This window comes from Tupaia chinensis, unplaced genomic scaffold (genome assembly GCF_000334495.1).
Source record: "Tupaia chinensis unplaced genomic scaffold, TupChi_1.0 Scaffold000527_1, whole genome shotgun sequence".
Taxonomy (NCBI): Eukaryota; Metazoa; Chordata; class Mammalia; order Scandentia; family Tupaiidae; genus Tupaia; species Tupaia belangeri.
The window spans coordinates 2,235,486-2,253,766 of record NW_006160040.1 but is presented as its reverse complement, the minus strand read 5'-3'; positions in this window follow the sequence as shown (position 1 = coordinate 2,253,766).

Sequence of the window (18,281 nt, the reverse complement as noted above, 5' to 3'; positions counted from 1 at the left end):
CGGCGGGGCGGCTCTTTCCCCTCATGTTTTAAAAATAACTTTATGCCAGTTGTAGAAGACACTAGGAGAAAGGGAATAATATTCATTAATTTATCATTGTATTCATTTAACAATTATTATAGGAACTTACTGTGGGTCAGGTGTGGTTCTAAGTATAACCTGCCCTCAAGGATCATGCATTAAAGTTCTCTTACCTTTGTTGACGTATATGCTCTATACAATAGAATTCATGCATTTTAAGTGTGCAGTTTGATATGTTTTGACAAATACACAGAGTAGTATAACCACCCCACATGATCAAGAAGAATAACATTTCTAAAACCGAAAAAATAGTTTGCTTGGGCTGCTTTAAAGTCAATTTCCTACCCCTACCCCTAGCCATTGGCAACCACTGATCAGCTTTTGGTCACTATGGTTTTACTGTTTGCGGACTGTCATCGAAAAAATATACATTTCAGTAGCATATATAGGCAATCAAATGAATCAGTATTTGCATTCTTCAGTGAGGCAAGAGCTTTGAAACAGGACACAGAGGCTGTGCTATTAGAACACATAAGTTAAATCAAGAAGGTGCTTCTAAGCAGAGATCTGAAGAACTAGCAGTTAATCTGGTGAGGAGGAGTGAGAGTAAAGAGTGTTCCAGGCTCTGGGAATACTTTATACAAATGCCCAGAGGACAAGACTGCAAGGTAGGTTCTTCTGGGACCTCAACATTTTCATAGCTCGGGGTCTAGTAGGAGGGGTAGGAGTGGCAAGTCAAGAATCTGAAGAGAGAAATCAGTTCAAACAAAGAAGTTCTTTATAAACCTTGACTGGCCTTTATTCCCAATGGGAAACCATTGAAGGATCTTAAGCAGGAAAGTGCTGGGATCGGATTTGCATTTTAAAAGGCTCTCTCTCCCTGCCTGTGAAGCAGATGGAGAGCAAGGGAGGAGATAGCACCTCCATTAAGAGGCAGGCACAGAGATCAGGTGAGAGAAGTTGGAAGCCTCAGTGAGGGTGGTGTCAGGCAGAGGGGATGAAGAGAAGTGGATACATGTGGAAGACGGCCAGGAGGCAGAAATAACAGGACTTAGCACAGTCATCCTTCAGTATTCCAGGAAAATTGGTTCTGGGACCTCCAAGGGATACCAAAATCAGAAGATGCCTAAGTTCTTTACATAAAATGGATGCAGAGGGCCAGCCCTATTGCTTAGTGGTTAGGGTCGCCAGGTCCCATATGGCTGACTATGTTTTGATGCCTGGCTCTACAGCTTGAAAAACATGCTAGATGAATGCATGTATGTGCCCAGAATCCTGACAGGATAGAGAAGTGGAGGAAGATTACAGTGTGACCATGTCCCACTGGGGGCTGCTTTCTCCCCCACACCCCACTATCTGCACGCCCCCTTGACCTGTCTCTCTGTCTCTCTTTAGTAAGCACATCTACTTTCTGGCAATGAAAAAATATCTTTTTAAAGATTTATTTTATTTATTATTATTATTTTTAATTTGACCAGAGAGAGAGAGAGAGAGAAGAGAAAGAGAGAGAAAGTGAGAAAGCAAGCCACCAGTTCTGGAACTTGAACCACGGTCGACCACGTGGGAGTCCAGCACGCCCTTAATCACCATGCCATCTGGTGGCCCCAATGAAAAAAAAAATTTAAATAAAAAATAAAATGGATACAGAACTTCAGATAGGGACGGCTGACCGTAATTTATTGGATAGTGAACAGGGTGAGAGAGACGGCCTCAAAGAGGGTTCCTTGGTTTCTGTCTTGGCTGTCCAGGTGGAAGATCATGGTTTCACTGAAACAGAGCAACTGGCAGTGGCGTGGAGTTAAGGGGTACAGGGGAGACAATGGGTTCCATTTGGACTGGTGGGGCTTGGAGGCATCCAGCAGTAGCTGCATGTGCAGGTCTAGCGCTCAGGAAGAGATCTGCCCTGGATTATTCTTCTCTAGGCTCTGTAAGCTATTGGGTAGCTGTGAAATTCATGACACATCCATGCAAAAATGTGTCATGACTTTACTGACGACCCACTAGTTTTTGGGTTTGTCCATAGAATTAACCTATAATGAACTTTTCAAGTGAAAAGTTTTTTGTATAGACAGAATTTGCTTTCCATGTAACATGATCTATAGAGATTTGTTTCCGTGTTACGAATCTTTGAAAAACTAGGAAAGTGATACAACTTTTTTTTTTTTTTTTTTTTGCTAATAGGGTGAAAATGCTTGTCTGGGAGACAGAAAGCAAGAAATCACTCCTGGGAGGGACAGCCAGGCTGCAATCCCTTCATCTCTATTCTCCTCTCAGGATTTTGGGCATACATGCACACGCACCTTGTGTGAGTTTTAAGCTGCCAGGTCCAGGACATGAACCACAGTTGACTATATGGAACTCCAGTGACATAACCATTACATCATCTGCGAGTTCCTATATTATCAACTTTCATGACATTTTCTCCACTAATACAATCCATTGATTAATATTTGATACCTTTTGAGTGAAGAAAAAGAAATGTGGTGAAGTGAGGACACAATGGCCAACCAGATCTGGACTTTCTAATCTTTTTAAAAAATTATTATTATTATTATTATTATTATTATTTAATTTGACCAGAGAGAGAGAGAGAGAGAGAGAAAGGGAAAGTGAGAAAGCAAAGCACCAGTTCCAGGACCTGAACCGCAGTCAGCCATGAGGGGATGCAATGCTTTTAACCACCATGCCACCTGTCAGCCTCTGGGCTTCCTAATCTTAAATTACCCAGTGGCCTGGATGTTACATACTTGATGCTGATAGCCCATATTAGATTGCATTTATAAAATGAAGCCCATAGAAATGTTTCAGTAGACAGAGTCTGCAAATGCACTAAATGGTCAAAGGATGATCTTTCATTCTCCATTCTCCTTTTCTTTTTCAAACAAAAAGGTATTAAGGAGGTCTGGCCCCACAGCCTGATAATTCAGGAACCAGATCCCTTATGGTCAACCATGTGTTTTGAATTGTAGCCCTACTGGCTTGAAAAACATGCTGGGGTGGGGGGCTGGCAGGTGGCTCAGTGGTTAAGTGCACTGTACTCCCTCATGGTCAACCATGGTTTAAGTCCCAGACCAGGCGGCATGCTTTCTCACTTTCTTTCTCTCTTATTCTCGCTCTGTGTGGCAGGCACTGCATACGGAAGCCATCTTGAGCTACCCGCCATCTTGAGCTATCCACCATCTTAGAAAACATTAAGTTTCACTTCCTCATTGAGCAAACCCTTTCTCAGAAATCATGTGACCAACTGTTCTCCCCTTGGGGAGATTGGGTTTCTAGGCAACGGGAGAGATCCACCCACACCAATGATTGGTTCATGCTGTTCTATCACCAATGATTGGTTCATGCTGTTCTATCTCATTTGCATTTCGGGCAACCAATCGATTCACCCATTCGCTCCCCCCCAGCCTGTATATAACTTGCCATTTTTCCTCAATAAGAAGAAGACGGAAGATTCGATCAGCACCTTGAATTGTCTCCACTCTATGTGTGTGTGTGTGTGTGTGTGTGTGTGTGTGTGTGTGTGTATGTGCATGTATTTGTCCCATCTCTCACTCTCTCTCCCAGGAAACCTGTTCGACAGTCCCGCGGGTCAGGACAGCTCTGCCTTTCTGGTCAAATTAAAAATAAATAAAGTTAAATATAATAAATCTAAAAAAAATTATATAAGAAAAGAAAAACATGGTGGGCTTGTGTGCATGTGTGCCCCAAATCCCAGCAGGGGAAAGAAATGAAGGAGAAGGGATTTCAGCATGACCATGCCCTACTGGGGAGTGCTTTTTCCCTCTCCCTCTGTCTTTCCATCTATTTGGAAAGTGCATGCATCCTCTGGTTTAAAAAAAAAAAAAAAAGATATTAAGGAAACTGTATGGGATAGGGGATCTTCAAAAGGTTAGTGGAAAATATGTATAATGAGAAAAACAATAAATTTATAATTGCTAAAAAATTATTTATTTAATTTTCCTAATTATTATTATTATTATTTTTTATTTGACCAGAAAGAAAGTGAAAGGAAAAGTGAGAAAGCAAGTCACCACAACCAGGACTTGAACTGAGGTCAGCCATATGAGAGACCAGCACCTTAACTACCGCACCACCTGCCAGTCCCTCTAATTTATTTATTTTTTTTTGCAACAAAATGAACATTTACTTTAATTCTATTTTTCCATGATTTTTTTTTTGAGAGACTTTTGCTATAGGGTGTGTGTGTGTATTCAACAGAGAGAGAGAAAGTGAGAAATCATCCCCTGCAGGGATGGTCACACTGTAATTGCTTTTCCTCCAGTGTTTGGGCATGGGTGCACATGCGCCCGGCATGAGTTGGGCATGCGTGCACATGCGCCTGGCATGAGTTTTAAGCCAGTGAGTACGGGACTCGAACCGTGCAGTTGACTGTGTGGGGGTCCAGTGATGTAACCATTACGCCAACTACTGGTCCCCCCTGAACTTTTCCTTAAATGTATTGCCAGAAGTCATGTGTGCTTTGCCATATAGACTTTGGTAAAGCTGTCTAATGACATGTGCCTGATGATATCATGGTTGCCTGAATTCTTGTTGAGATGAAGTAAGTCACAGATTCTCTATTCCCAATGGAGTATGACCATGCTATCATCCCTTTTCCTCCATCCCAGTAGGATTTTGGACAGGCACATGTACATGCCCAGCATGTTTTCAAGTCCCTGGGGCTGGGATTTGAACCCCTGTTGGCCATGTGGAATCTAGTTCCCTATGCACAGGATTTAAACACTATGCTCCCATGAACTTTTTGAAGTTTCCTCATTCTGTCAGGGTTCTCCAGGGAAACAGAGCTAATAAGATATAGACAGATACACAGAAAAAGCTTTATTATGAGGAAATGGCTCGCATGACATGGAGGCTGAAAAGTCCTACAATCTGCCACCTATAAACAGGAGAAGCAGGAAAGCCAGTAAGTTCCAGCCTGAGTCCACAGGTGAGAGAACCAGGAGGACTGGTTGATTTGAGGGCAAGAGAAGGCATGTCCTAGCTCAAGCCAAGAGCAAATTTACCTTTCCCCTGCCTTTTTGTTCTATTTGGGTTCCCAGTAGATCAGATAATATACACCTGCTCTGGTGAGGGTGCTCTTCTTACTCAGTCTTCCAATTCGGATGCTGGTATCTTCTGGACACTAGTATCTTCCAAAGCCTAGTTAAATTATCACGTAAAAGTAAACATCACAAAAGCCCCTTTGATTTTATTCTGTTTTGTCCAAAGAAGACTAGAGGGGCTGACAGGTGGTGTGGTGGTTGAGGTGCTGGACTCCTACATGGCTGGCCGTGGTTCGAGACCCAGACCTGATGCCTTGCTTCTTTACTTTTTCTTTCTCTCTCTGTCTCTCTCAGTCAAATTAAAATATGATCATAAGAAACAAAATAATTCTTAAAAAAAAAAAAAAAAAAAAAAAAGACTAAAGAGAAGCCAGCAAGTGGTGTGGTGGTTGAAGTGCTGGACTCTCACATGGCTGACGGCAGTTTGAGTTCTAGACCTGGCAGCTTGCTTTCTTGCTCTCCCTCTCTCTGTCTTTCTCTGGTTAAATTGAAAAATAATAATAATAAATAAAGTAAAACAAGTAATTCTTGAAAAAGAAAAAAAAAAGAAGACTAGAGAAATTGAATCTTCTGCCATTTGGGCCACAAAAGGGCTGTGAAGCAGATGCATTGCGGTCTTGGTGTGGGGCAGACCCATGTAGAAAGAAAACTACATTGTCATACTTTGTGGCCAAGGAAGTCACTATCTATTAAGAAACTCATGGAAATTAAACCTAAAAGAAACTAAGTACGAAATTCTATAAGGAATGTCATTCTTTTCAGAATTCACAGTCTAACATTTAAAAGCCCGTTCTTTCGTAGTTCCGAGAGATATCTGGGGACAGGGCTTAGTGAACTTACAGTACACAGATCAGGCTCCCATGGCCCCTTTCTTTGCCCTGGAGGGAAGCGAGCCACAGATCCTCTATTCCTAAGGGCAGATATCATTTTCGCTCATCTCAACAAGAATTCAGGCAACCATGATATCATCAGGCATGTGTCATTAGTCAGCTTTACCGAAGTCTCAAGTGAGACTTAAATGATCTGTGTTTAAAAAGTGCCTCTCCCTTATTCTTCTGTAACTAAGAGGACGGAAAAAGGACGGTCAGCCACCTCACACTGTGCATTGTGAACAGTCATCTCGCCTGACTGAGAACTCTAGGATTTTATGCTTGACTCTTTTTCTCTGCATTTCTTTAGACTCATACTCATCGCCATGCCTCCTATTTGTCAGCCCTCGCAGGCTATTTTAAACTATTTTTGCTTTTATTATAACGTAAGTCACATTCTTCTTGCATCCGTTGCTACATTTTCCAAAGCGATTATGTCAAGGGAAATTCAACACCCGCTTTTCTCATTATTTGAGCATCAACATGCTCACTCATCAAAAGACCAGGGCTATTTGATACTTCAGAAGGTTATTTTCCCCCTTAGGTGATGTGTCCTGGGAAGGGAATCTGGCCTCAGCGTCAGGTGACTTAAGTTTTGTTCCCATTTCTGCTCTTGACTCCATAAATGCCCTTGGGCAAGTCATGGAGCCTATTCATGCTTTAGTCTCTGGGGATGAAATCTACCAACTGCATCATGTAGATTTGAACCCCAGTACCCTCTAGGATAAAAATAGGAGAGGACCAGGTGTCCACACAGCCCCAAACTGATGAGAGGAGAATGACCACAGGACCTCACAAATGTCCTTGAGTTGCAAGTTTTTTAACAGAGTCAGTCCCCACCAGTGGCCCTCAGGCTTTTGTCTAGAGGCCTGAGGGTAAGTGATAGCACTTGAATTTTTCCAGAAAAAAGAAAGAACTGCATTAACCTCCTATTCCTGGTTACTCTGTCTGCTCCACGCCCCAATTTCTCTGTATTTCCATTGCCATCATACTCACCACTGATTATACTTGCTTCATCATTTGCCACCAAGACTGTAAGATTTTTTTTTTTTTTTGGAGAGGTTTTTGCTATAGGGTGCGTGTGCTTGCCAGAGAGACAGAGAGACAGAAAGCAAAAAATCACTCTCCGGGGGGATGGCAACACTGCAATCCTCCAGTCTCCCTGTGGGATTTTGGGCATGCATGCGCACACACCTGGAGTGAGTATTAAGCTGCTGGGTCTGGGATTTAAACCATGTTCGACTATGTGGGAGTCCAGTGATGTAGCCATTATGCCATCTGCTGGTCCCAAGACTGTAAGTTTCTTGAGGGAAGAGATCCTGTCTGTTTAATGTGACATTGTGCCTCCAGGATAGAGCACATACCTGGTAAATCAAAGTTACACAAAAGATACTTGCCAAATGGACAGAGGGATGCTGCCTAGCCTCAACTATCATTTTGTCATCGTTGAGGTTGCCTATTCCTGGCCAAGATATGGTGGGATCTGACCTCATCTCCCCATAATCCCACTTAATATTATTTTATAATGAAAACACGTTCTAGTTCAACTGCTGCCTTCCATATTAATTAGTAAGAAGATCGCAAAACATTCGTGTAGCTCGTTTTGTAAGCTCAGTGGAGTTTCGGCTCTCTGACTTTTTAGGAGATCTGTCTGTACTTTATATGAAAGAATCTCTTAAGAATGACAGGACAGGACCAGCAGATAGTGTAATGGTTACATTGCTTGCCTCCCACGTATTTGACCACAGTTTGATTCCCAGATCCAGCGGCTTAAAACTCATGCCAGGTACATGTGTGTGTGCTCAAAATTCTGAGCAGATTGCAGGAGAAAGAACTGTGGTGTGTCTACTTCCCCGGGGAGTGATTTTTTACTTTCTGTCTCTCTGGCGAGTGCACAAACTCTATCAAAAATTTCTCTCTTAAAAAAAAAAATGGCAGGATGGTATTCTAAAGATCAGATTTTAATTAGCACTGGGTAACCAGAATTGTCTGAATTCACAGACAAGTTCAAAATCACGCTTCTGACGCTGTTCTGAAGGGTAATGAGTGAAGACTGGCTAGAATCTCGTACCTGGTTTATTTAAGAGTAGAGTGTCCCTAATGTTTCAACCAAGGCACTTATCTAGAATACCGTTTGGTTCAAAGGAAAGCGCTCGTTTCTAACATCCACTGTGTTAATTAACAGATCGCTAATTTTACCAATGAGAAATCATTTCTATGATTCACTTTGCTAATTAGCCAAGCTTCTGCTGTTGACTCCAGATAAAGATAGTTAAAGCACTTGGGGCAACCATCTAAATAATTTTTTCACGGTGAACTAATGGAAGCAATGGAAGCATCTCAGACTTTAAAAGAACAATTTAAAAGGCCCATAAGGCCTTGCTCTTTGAAAATGAAGAGAAGAGTGACTTAGCCCTACGGGACTTTCTTCTTTACATGTTCTTACTAATCCCAGGGGAGATTTGTCTATTAGCTGGCTTCCCCAGGTAGACTGCAGCCTGTGGGTTATAACTCGGAGTAATTTCTCTCTGGGTTTCTCCTTACAACCTCTTTAGCTAAGTAGTTCATTTCAGTTCCAAAGGGAAGATGTCGGATGGGCCTTGACTATTTCGGTCCTATTGACCAAAGTTCCTTGGTTTCTTCCCTTTGTTTCTGGTATGGACCTATGCCAATGGCAGCCTAACTGTCATTTGTGGTGACTGCCTCGAGCTCCTAACTACCTTCCCACCTTCTCTAGCCTCTTAACTATGAACCTGTAAGGGGTCTCCAGAAAAGCTCATGAAGGGGTCAGCAAGTGGCGTGGTGATTGAGGCATGGTCTCCCACGTGGCCAACCACAACTTGAGTGTCTTACCTGTAGGTTTGCTTTCTCACTTTCTCTCTCTCTCTCTCTCAACTTTCTCTAGTGAGCACATGTGCCCTCTAATGAATTGGGAAAAAAAACCTTAATAACAACCAATAATCTTAAAATTTGTTTTTAAAGATGCTCATGGAAAATGCATGTTATGAAAATATCGAGTGGATTTCAGAAAAGTTTTTGCACCAAAAATAAGCCATACTTTAATTCCATTTTTCCATGAAGTCCTCTTGTAGACATCCTGCTCTGCTGTCTCTTCTCCCTGCTGGTCAGGAGCATAAGCCATGTTGCAGGTGGAGGTCTCAAGCTACCAATCCTTTGTGTAATCATGGCTGCTTGTGTTCCTAGGGTTGCATCAGTGTTTTTCTCTCCACACACACACACACATATACTATGCCCAATCTGTAAGACTGAGCTTCTATCTTGGGTGTATGCTTTGCTCTTCAGTTCCTCACTGGGATTAGTAGTTTTCTCTGAACTTTAGACAACTTGGAGATCCTGTCTAGCTCTTGTTGCTCTTTTGTCTGGGACTGAAACTGACCTCCCTGCCTGCCACAACCAGTCACTGACTCTTAATGGACCCATTTCCTAGGACTATCCTTTCCTGCCTCGCTGGCCGCCATGAAACCCTGGATGTAACACAATTTGAAGGTGCTAACTCCTTTTGATATCACCTCCCTAGTTACCCCTGGAAGAGCAAACTTCTACTGACAAGAGGTTCTCCTGGTGCTAATTTTACCTAGTTGTGAGTTCTTTTCTTTGTTCCCTACCATCTCTGTTGTCAAGTTTGTCCAGTGCCTTTGCCTCATGGTGTTATCATAGCATAGGATTAATTTCATGTGTCTCTTTTCATAACAAATAAGTCATTCACCTTATCTGTCATTCCTACTAACCCAGCAAGGACAACCCAAAAGAGAAGCATTAAGTGGTTATTTAATACTCTGCCCTGCAAAGACTCAGCCCCTAGAGTGAACTGGTTCATCTGTGGATACCTAATCAAAAGGCAGTTAATCAATAGGTTGGTCAGCAGCTAATAGCCTGGAACACATGTGCACATTGACAAGTACTCACACACACACACACATACACACACACACTGGGTTAATCGCTATTTCTTAGAAGCTGAAACAGGGAAATTTTAAAAAGACTTTGTAGGATGCTTAGTAACAGGAAGATAAGAATTAGGGCCACAGTGGATCATTAACAAGACCCGATAGAAAAATGTGGAAACTATGAGTAGAAGTGATGAAGAAGTGAAGGGTTTCAGGCCAAGGGAAAGAAGCAGCTCAGAGGAGATTGAGCTAGATCCATGGACAAACCCTCCTACTCCTGCCCCAGAACCAGTCTCCTAAGACCAGAGGGCCCCCCTCACCAAAGTCCGACTGCTCACTCCAATGCCTCTTCCTGTCTTTTGTGGAAGACTAACTCCATTAATGTTTCACCTTTATTCTTACCAAAAAAATCCCCCTCCTGAGCTAACCTACCTGAGTCTGCTCCTGACAGAAAGCCCTCCCACTTTACCAAATTCTCTGTGTGCAAAGACAGCAGTGTGTGTCTCTGTAGTGTTTGTCCCTAAAGCAATGCATGGTCAGTAAAGGATTCTCAGTAAATGAATGCTGAGTGAATTTTCAAAAGCCTAAATGAATAGGCAAGCTCATACACTATCCATCTTATGCTGTACCGTCTGCGGTTTGGCGCTCTCGAAGTTAACAAAGGGTGTCTACATTTCTTAGCACCCCCACACCTTTTCTAGTCCATGAGTTAGGGATGCAAGGCTAATTATTAAAAACCTAAGTCCATAATTGGATTCAGAATCTCCCTAAAGATCATAAATTTTCCTCCATTCTCAATCCAGTTGGTTGTACAGACATACACACGCAATCGTTCTGATTTCGAAGAGTCTTCAATGTTTTTAATACCTGAGTTTGCAGTTTCAATTGTCTGTTTCATCTAAAAATTAATCAGAACTAGTTTGAGATCATCTTCGTATTTGGAAGTTTGTTGTCAATTTACTCTTACAGAACATTGAGAAAAGTTAATTCATTATATGGACGCAGTAACCCTTTCTTCCAAAGACATATAAAAATGACTTTGCTACTAAAGAGAACTTTTGAACTTGGAACTACTGAAAATTACTTTCCCCAGGGGGAATATGGTTTGGTCCCCAGGACAATGATGAAAGCCATGGCCTCAACACTGGTGGTTACTGGGCTAATGGTAGAAGTCGTTCTATCTTCTCTTCCTACATTGAGCAAGCAGAAGAGGGAAGGTTCAGACTAGACCGGGGGTTGGTCTGCTAACTTTTATTGCAAAGGGTCAGTTTGCAAATCTTTTTGGTTTTGTGGGCCTGACAATCTCAACTGCAATTGCAACTTTCAACTCTGCCATGGTAGCCAGAAGTAGCCACAGACAATGTGTAAATAAACACTTGTGACTATGTTCCAATATTTGCTCAAAAATTTGAATTCTATAAAATTCATGTGTCCCAAAATTGTGTTCTTCTTTTGATTTTTTTAAGCCATTTAAAAATGTAAAAACTAGACCGGTAGGTGGTATGGTGGTTGAATGCACTGGACTCCCACATGGTCTACTGTGGTTCAAGTCCTGGACCTGGTGACTTGCTTTCTCACTTTCCCTCTCTCTGTCTCTGTTTCTCTCTGGTCAAATTAAAATAGTAATAATGATGATTAATAAAATTAAATAAAATAATTATTTTAAAAATATAAAAAATACCTTTCTTGCCTATGGGCTGAACCAAATCAAGGATCAGAATATGGATGTGGGTTTGGGGTTCCTGTTTCCTGCCCCACCTGAGTGCTGGGGGAACCAGGTGTATTATAGATGCCTTGGATCAACAAGGCAGTCTCCCTTTCTAGGGTAAGTCGTGCAGTACCCGTGATTCCCCAGAGATGCTTCAAAGCCTCCATGGCACCAGAGCACCAGTGTAGCAATGGCCAAGTGGCCTTGATAGAAGGGCCTGGAGCCAGCTATGTGACAAGCACCTATAAGTGGTGAGGGCAAAGTGTCCAAGTTCCTGGGCCCCACTTTTGAAGGGCATGAGGAAGGGGCAGATGGCCTACTGGTTTATTCAGAGAAGGCTGGATTGGAAGGAGAGATCTGACAACTACAGGGACCACGACAGGACAGTCCCTCGGCGAGTCCAGGAGGGGCAATAGCTGATACCTGACTAGTGCATGGGATGAGACTCTCCTCAAGAGGGAAGTGGCCTGCCTCTACTCCCTGGGGTTCCCTGGAGCTGGTGAGGGCCAGGGCAAATGGGCTCTTTGCTCATGCTACAGGTACTGGGGGTGGGGGGTGTGCAGAAAACACTCTGAGCTCTTCCAATGCTGGAACTCAAACAGTGTATCTAAGCAGCAGTATCTACCTTTCCTTAGAAAACAGTTTCTAAAAATACATATTTTTCTTATGTTAGAGTGTGTGCACATGTCAGACACACACACAAGCACCCTCCACCAGGTCTGGTCATACCTCGAGTCCCTTCTTTTAGTCTTAAACCATCAGATCTTGACATTTTCTTGGGCACTTGCAAATGTGCCTGGCATGTTTCAGGCTGACTCGGCTGGGGACTCAAATTGCTGTCACTATGTGGGATCCAGCTTCTCTAGAGCAGCACAGTGCTCCTGGGCCAGGAAGCCAGCTCCTAGTTGAGCTTTAAGTAGTGTTCTGCTACCCTCCATATTCTGGCATGTTTACAGGCGGCAGACTGGAATTAACTGGAGAGAGTAAGGGATTTACCACCCCTGCATTCTTGAAGTTTTTAAGGATAGCTGTCATTTCTGTCGGCCCCTCTGTGATGGCTTCTGATTTACTCTTTGGCTCTGTGTGTGTGTGTGTGTGTGTGTGTGTGTGTGTGTGTGTAAAAAGGAGTGTCAATTTCAGAGCTCCACTTGGCCATCTTTGCTTACAGAGCTTTTACCCCATAGGCCAAGGAAGCAATGTGAGGTACATTCAGGGACCAGGAAATGACTATGGCTGGGTCAACAGGAACAGAATGAGGCCTGGAAATAATAAAGGAATCCACAACTGTCCATTGCTAATTCACTTCCTTGGGGAGCAAAGCATTTGGTTTCTTTATGCCTGAATTTCTTTACCTGCCTTCCTGCAGTTGTCATATTTATTTGTTTAATTATCCAGGTCCCTTTTTTTTTGGAGAGATTTTTGCTATAGGGCGCATGCGCTGGCAGGGCAGGCAGAGAGAGACATAGAGACAGAAAGCGAGAAATCACCCCCCAGGGGGGGATGGTCACGCTGCAATCCCTTCTCCTCCGTTCTCCTCTCGGGATCTTGGGCACACACGCACACGTGCCCAGCGTGAGTTTTAAGCCACCGGGTCTGGGACGCGAACCGTGGTCGACTATGTGAGAGTCCAGCGACATAGCCATTACGCTAACTGCTGGTTCCCTCCAGGTCCCTTTTTAACAGATCTTTTTTTCTACTGCTAAAATTCAGTCTGCAGAAACTAAAAGTAGTATAGTGACTATGCAACTTACGTAACCACCATAGTTAAATATTTCAAGGGTATAAATATGTGTATTTCTATAAAACAAAACTTACTAACTGGGGGCTGGTAGGTGGTGTGGTGGTTAAGGTTCTAGATCCCTACATACCCAACCGTGGTTCAGGTCCTGGACATGATAGCTTGCCTTCTTACTTTCTCTTTCTTTCTCTCTGGTCAAATTAAATAATAAAAGGATGATAGTAATAATAATGAGGAGGAGGAGGAATAAAACAAAATAATTCTTTAAAAAAACTTATTAATTTAATATAACTTTTACTTTAATACTCAAATTCTTCTTAACAAACAGTCAGTTTCTGGATTTCCCCCTCCCCGTAGGTCATATTCTCTCTGGAGGCCACCGAAGTTCCTGTGCAGAGCGCGAAGGCACTGCAGTACTCCATCGTGGGTGAGAGGGGGTTCCTGGTTCCGCCATCCTCTGCCTTCCACAGGCATAAAGTCAGTCAAAACTTGTCCTCATGGTCCTGCCATGGGCTGGGATCTGTCACTCGTGCCCCAGATCCCACTATGGCCTCCAGTTACTAGGCCCTCACATTCTCCTTCTCTTGAGCTGTCTCAGGCTCCTTTGGCCCCACAAGCCTGCGGGGCTTATTCTTGGGCATACTTGGCTGTCTTCTTTCTGCCCTGCTGGGCAGTGGGGGTGGTCTTTGAAACACTCTCTTCCCTTGCCCCTCACTCAGTTCTTGCTGGTGCCATGCCAGGCAAGGGCTTCTCATGTAAGTTTGCCCATACCCAGGGAACTGCAGCATGGCTCCCTCTACACCTGCTTCTTCCTTGGTCAGTATGGGTTTACATTACTCTTCCTCTCCTCAGACTCTATCAAGACCGAGAGTGAGGACAGAGCTTGGGTCCTCTCAAGGACATTCATTACTGTCTGTTCAATCTCTACTCACAATTCTCTTTCTTCAAATATACCTGGCCTTGGATTATATAATTTAAATTATAAAAATGTCAATATCCCCAAATTAACATATAAATAAAATGCAATCCCAATCAAAATTGTAGTGGTAATTTTTTGAGAGAAATTTAATACAATTATTCTAAAATGTATGGAGAAAAATAAGTTCTATGGGTATTTAAATCCACCTTGAAATGGTAGAATAAAGAGAAGGAAATTGCTTACAACTGAGACACTCTACAAACATGTTTTTTATAGTGTTAGTAGGGTGAAGCAGAGAATTCACGGGTAGCTCTATTTTTACCTGTGAACTTCATGTAATGTAGAGTTGGCACCACAGGCTAATGATGGGTGGATGAAACATTTAGTAGATGATGGAGGGCAAATAGAGAAAGAAAGGATAGAGAAAAATAAAGTTGGATCTCTATCTAATCATCCATACAAAGAAGAATCCTAGCAGATTAGAGACCTAAATTCTTTTACTAAAATAATTATGTATTTACTTTTATTTATTCATTTTTTAATTTGACCAGAAAGACACACACACACACACACACACACACAGAGAGAGAGAGAGAGAGAGAGAGAGAGAGAGAGAGAAAGTCAGAAAGCAAGCCGCCTGGTCTGGGGCTTGAACCATGATCAGCCATGTGGGAGTGTCCAGCACCTTAATCACCACGCCACCTGCTGGTCCCCTAGAGACCTAAATTCTAAAGGTAAAATTATAAAGTTAATAGAAGAAAAGCTTTGTGACCTGAGAAGGAGGGGGGACTTAAATAAGACTTCAAAAGTACAAACCACAAAGCAAGATAGATCTGATTACATAAAAATTAAGGACTTCTGTTGAGTCACAACACAGATGAATTGAAGTGAAGAAGTGGGAGACAGATTGAGAAAAGAGAGTTACAATGTCTAAAAGTGACAAAGAATTAATATGTAGAATTTATATCTCAACAAGAACATTTGACACTCAATAAGAAAAGATAGTACGCCAACAGGAAAACAGGTAAAATAGACGATTTACAAAACAGGAAACTCAGGAGTCAAACAAGGATATGAAAGAAACTGCCCGTTAGCCATCAGGGAAAGGTAAAGGAAAGCATTTGACCACCGTACACTCTGAAGTTGTGTCAAACTATAAGGCTATTACTCAGGTCTTAGTCCAGGGAAGTTAATGCCTAGTGCTAGCAGAGGTGTGAGAATAAGAGATTCTTCCTGCGGTTGGTGAGCCCCTACGCTGGGGAATAATCTAGCACTAGCGAATCAAATTAGGTATATGACTACTTTATGACCCCACAACTCTACTTGGGGGCATAGATCCCTGAGAAATACTTGGTACAAGTCCGTTGAAGAGGTGTGTAGGAACTGGTCCTTGCAGGATTTGTGAGGCTTGAAAGTCATATAATTTGGGAAATCTTGTTGTGATACTGTGAGCTAGTAAGAAATATATGCTTGGTCTCAGCCACTGGTTTCTTGTACAACTCCTAAAACCCTTGGAATTTCCAAAGTGATGAGTCTTTTTTTAATGCTAATCAGATGACTGGTGGCTGGGGCCCTCAGATAGCTTTAGGATGGGAACTGGTTGAAGAAAAGACCAATGTCTGATTAGAGGGTTGAACTTTCAACATCACCCCCCAGCCTCTAGGGAGGAGAAAGGGATTGAAGGTTGAATTGATCACCAATGGCCAGTGATTTTATCAATTATGTTGGCATATTGAAGCCGCCATAAAAAAATCCCAAAAGACAAGGTCTGAAGTGTCTGGAGGGTGGTACACCCGGGGAGGGCATGGGAGTTCCAAGCCCCTTCTCATGTAACTGTGTCCTATGCCTCTCTCTCCTCTGACTGTTCACCTCTATCTGTTGTAATACATTTTATCATAAATGGGTAAACATAAGTAAAGTGTTGCCCTGAGTTCCGTGAGCTGTCTAGCAAGTTAATCAAAACCAAGGGCAGGGTTGTGGGAACCTTAATTTATGGTCAACAGTCAGAAGCAACAGGTCACTATCCAGGGCTTGTGACTGGCATCTGAAGTGGGAAGGGGGCAGCCTTGCGGGTCAGAGCCCTTCCCATGTGAGATCTGATGTTATCACAAGGTTGACAGCATCAGAACTGAACTGGGGGCCCTCCAGCTGGTGTCTGCTGAAGCATTGCTTGGTGTGTGGAGAAACACCCCAACACATCTGGTCAGTGAAGCGTTCTGTGTCGTGAGAGTATAGTAGGAGAAGAACGGTTATGTTCGTTTGTCCCTCTCTTCCCCATTTAAGAGAAAGAGTACAAATTATGAATACAAAATTAGGTACAGAGAGCTTCAGAAAGAGTTTACTCAAATGGGGAGCCCCCAAGCATAATTTTCATCAGCTTCTCAGTCAGTTTGGGAAGACTCACTGCAATGTTGTATGCAAAGTGGGGAATTGCAAGCTTCTAAGTCAACTAGGTCATCACAATTCTTGGGCTCTTTAGGGTAGATAACGCTTGACAGTATTTCAGCATTCCCTTTAATAGTAAAACATTCCACTAAATTTAAGAAAACGTAATCTTCTAGTGACAGGAATCCAGATCTCCAAACAGGCTCAACTAATCCTCTGTCACTGTGGCTGAAGACTGCTGGGTGTAAACAGGCGGACAGACCCATGGAGATATAGACAGGAAGACCCCATGCCTCTGGCATGTCAGGAACATTCGTTTGTACTTGTCAAGAGAGAATATTTTAGGGCTATCTCCATAACCTAGAGGTTAAGTGTGCCAGATTCTACACGACCAGCCAAGGTTTGAATCCTTATACAAATGACTTGAAAAACACACAGGGCACATGTGTGTGCACAACCAAAATCTCAACAGGACAGAGAAACAGAAGAGAAGGGATTGCAAAGTGACTACACCCTATCGGGTGCTTTCTCCCTCTCTGTCTTTCTGTTTCTCTCAGGTGAGCACATGCACCCTCTAGCAGTTAAAAAGAGAGCGGGGGAGAGAATATTTCGCAATACTTCCCAGTTTGCTCACTTATTTTTAGGTATACTGTTTCTACTGAGGAGAATGTTTGCAATAAGAGGTTCTACAAGACTTTTTGGGGTGTGTGGGGCTTTTCCCAGCTCTCCTGTGGGGTCAGGGTCAGGTCAGGACATGCCCCTGGGCAGTGTGCTGAGTTCATCTGCCCCAGCCAGTTTTCTTGGAGGGAATGTTCAAACCCTTTGTAATGAGGGACAATGGCCGCTGGAAACACAGGGGTCCCCTTTGAAGTAAGGTATCCAGAGAACAGGAAGGAAGAAGCTGGGGGAACATCAGTCTCTCCTAAGTGGAGCTTAGTCTAGAGATGGCTGCTGCAGGAGATCAGAATACACCAGCTCCAAATCCACTTGGGCATATGGATTATTCTGAGCTGAAGGCAACAAAGAAACAGCCAACACCCAGAACAACTCCTGGCCTCTTCCCCGCTACTGTGGCCTAAAAGCAGGCTTGCACTCTGTCTTCAGCCCAGAGACTGCAGGAGAGGAATGTACATGGTGAATCTACTTCCCCCATTTATTTACCTCTCCACAGGTTGTTGCCCTCGGAAGCCTAAGTTTCTTTTTCCTTTGTTTAGTCACTTCTCTACAAATGTAATGTTCTATATGAGCCTCAAATTCTAACCACAGGCTAATTTGCAGGGACCCAGCTGGAGAACCTAGGCAGTAAAGGAAAAATATTTTGTTCTCTACACAATCCACATTTGTGTAAGGAGCTAGGCAGATACAATAGTTATGTGAATAATTCCAGCTGCAAAGCAGGAACAGCCAAGATAAGACTAGATAACCAGGCAGGGATCAGTCTACATTTCTGGGGCTGTGGTTGGTGTGTACCTGGCTCATTTAACACCCAGAACAGATCCATTTTTACCCATCCTCATTTATACACTAAAATTATCCTCAGTAATAATCATAAAGTAGAATAAGTAATAATAATGTCCAGGGAAGAAACAGTCAATATATATATATATTTTAAGAGAGATTTTTGCTATAGAGGCATGCACTCACCAGAGAGATAGAAAGTGAGAAATCGC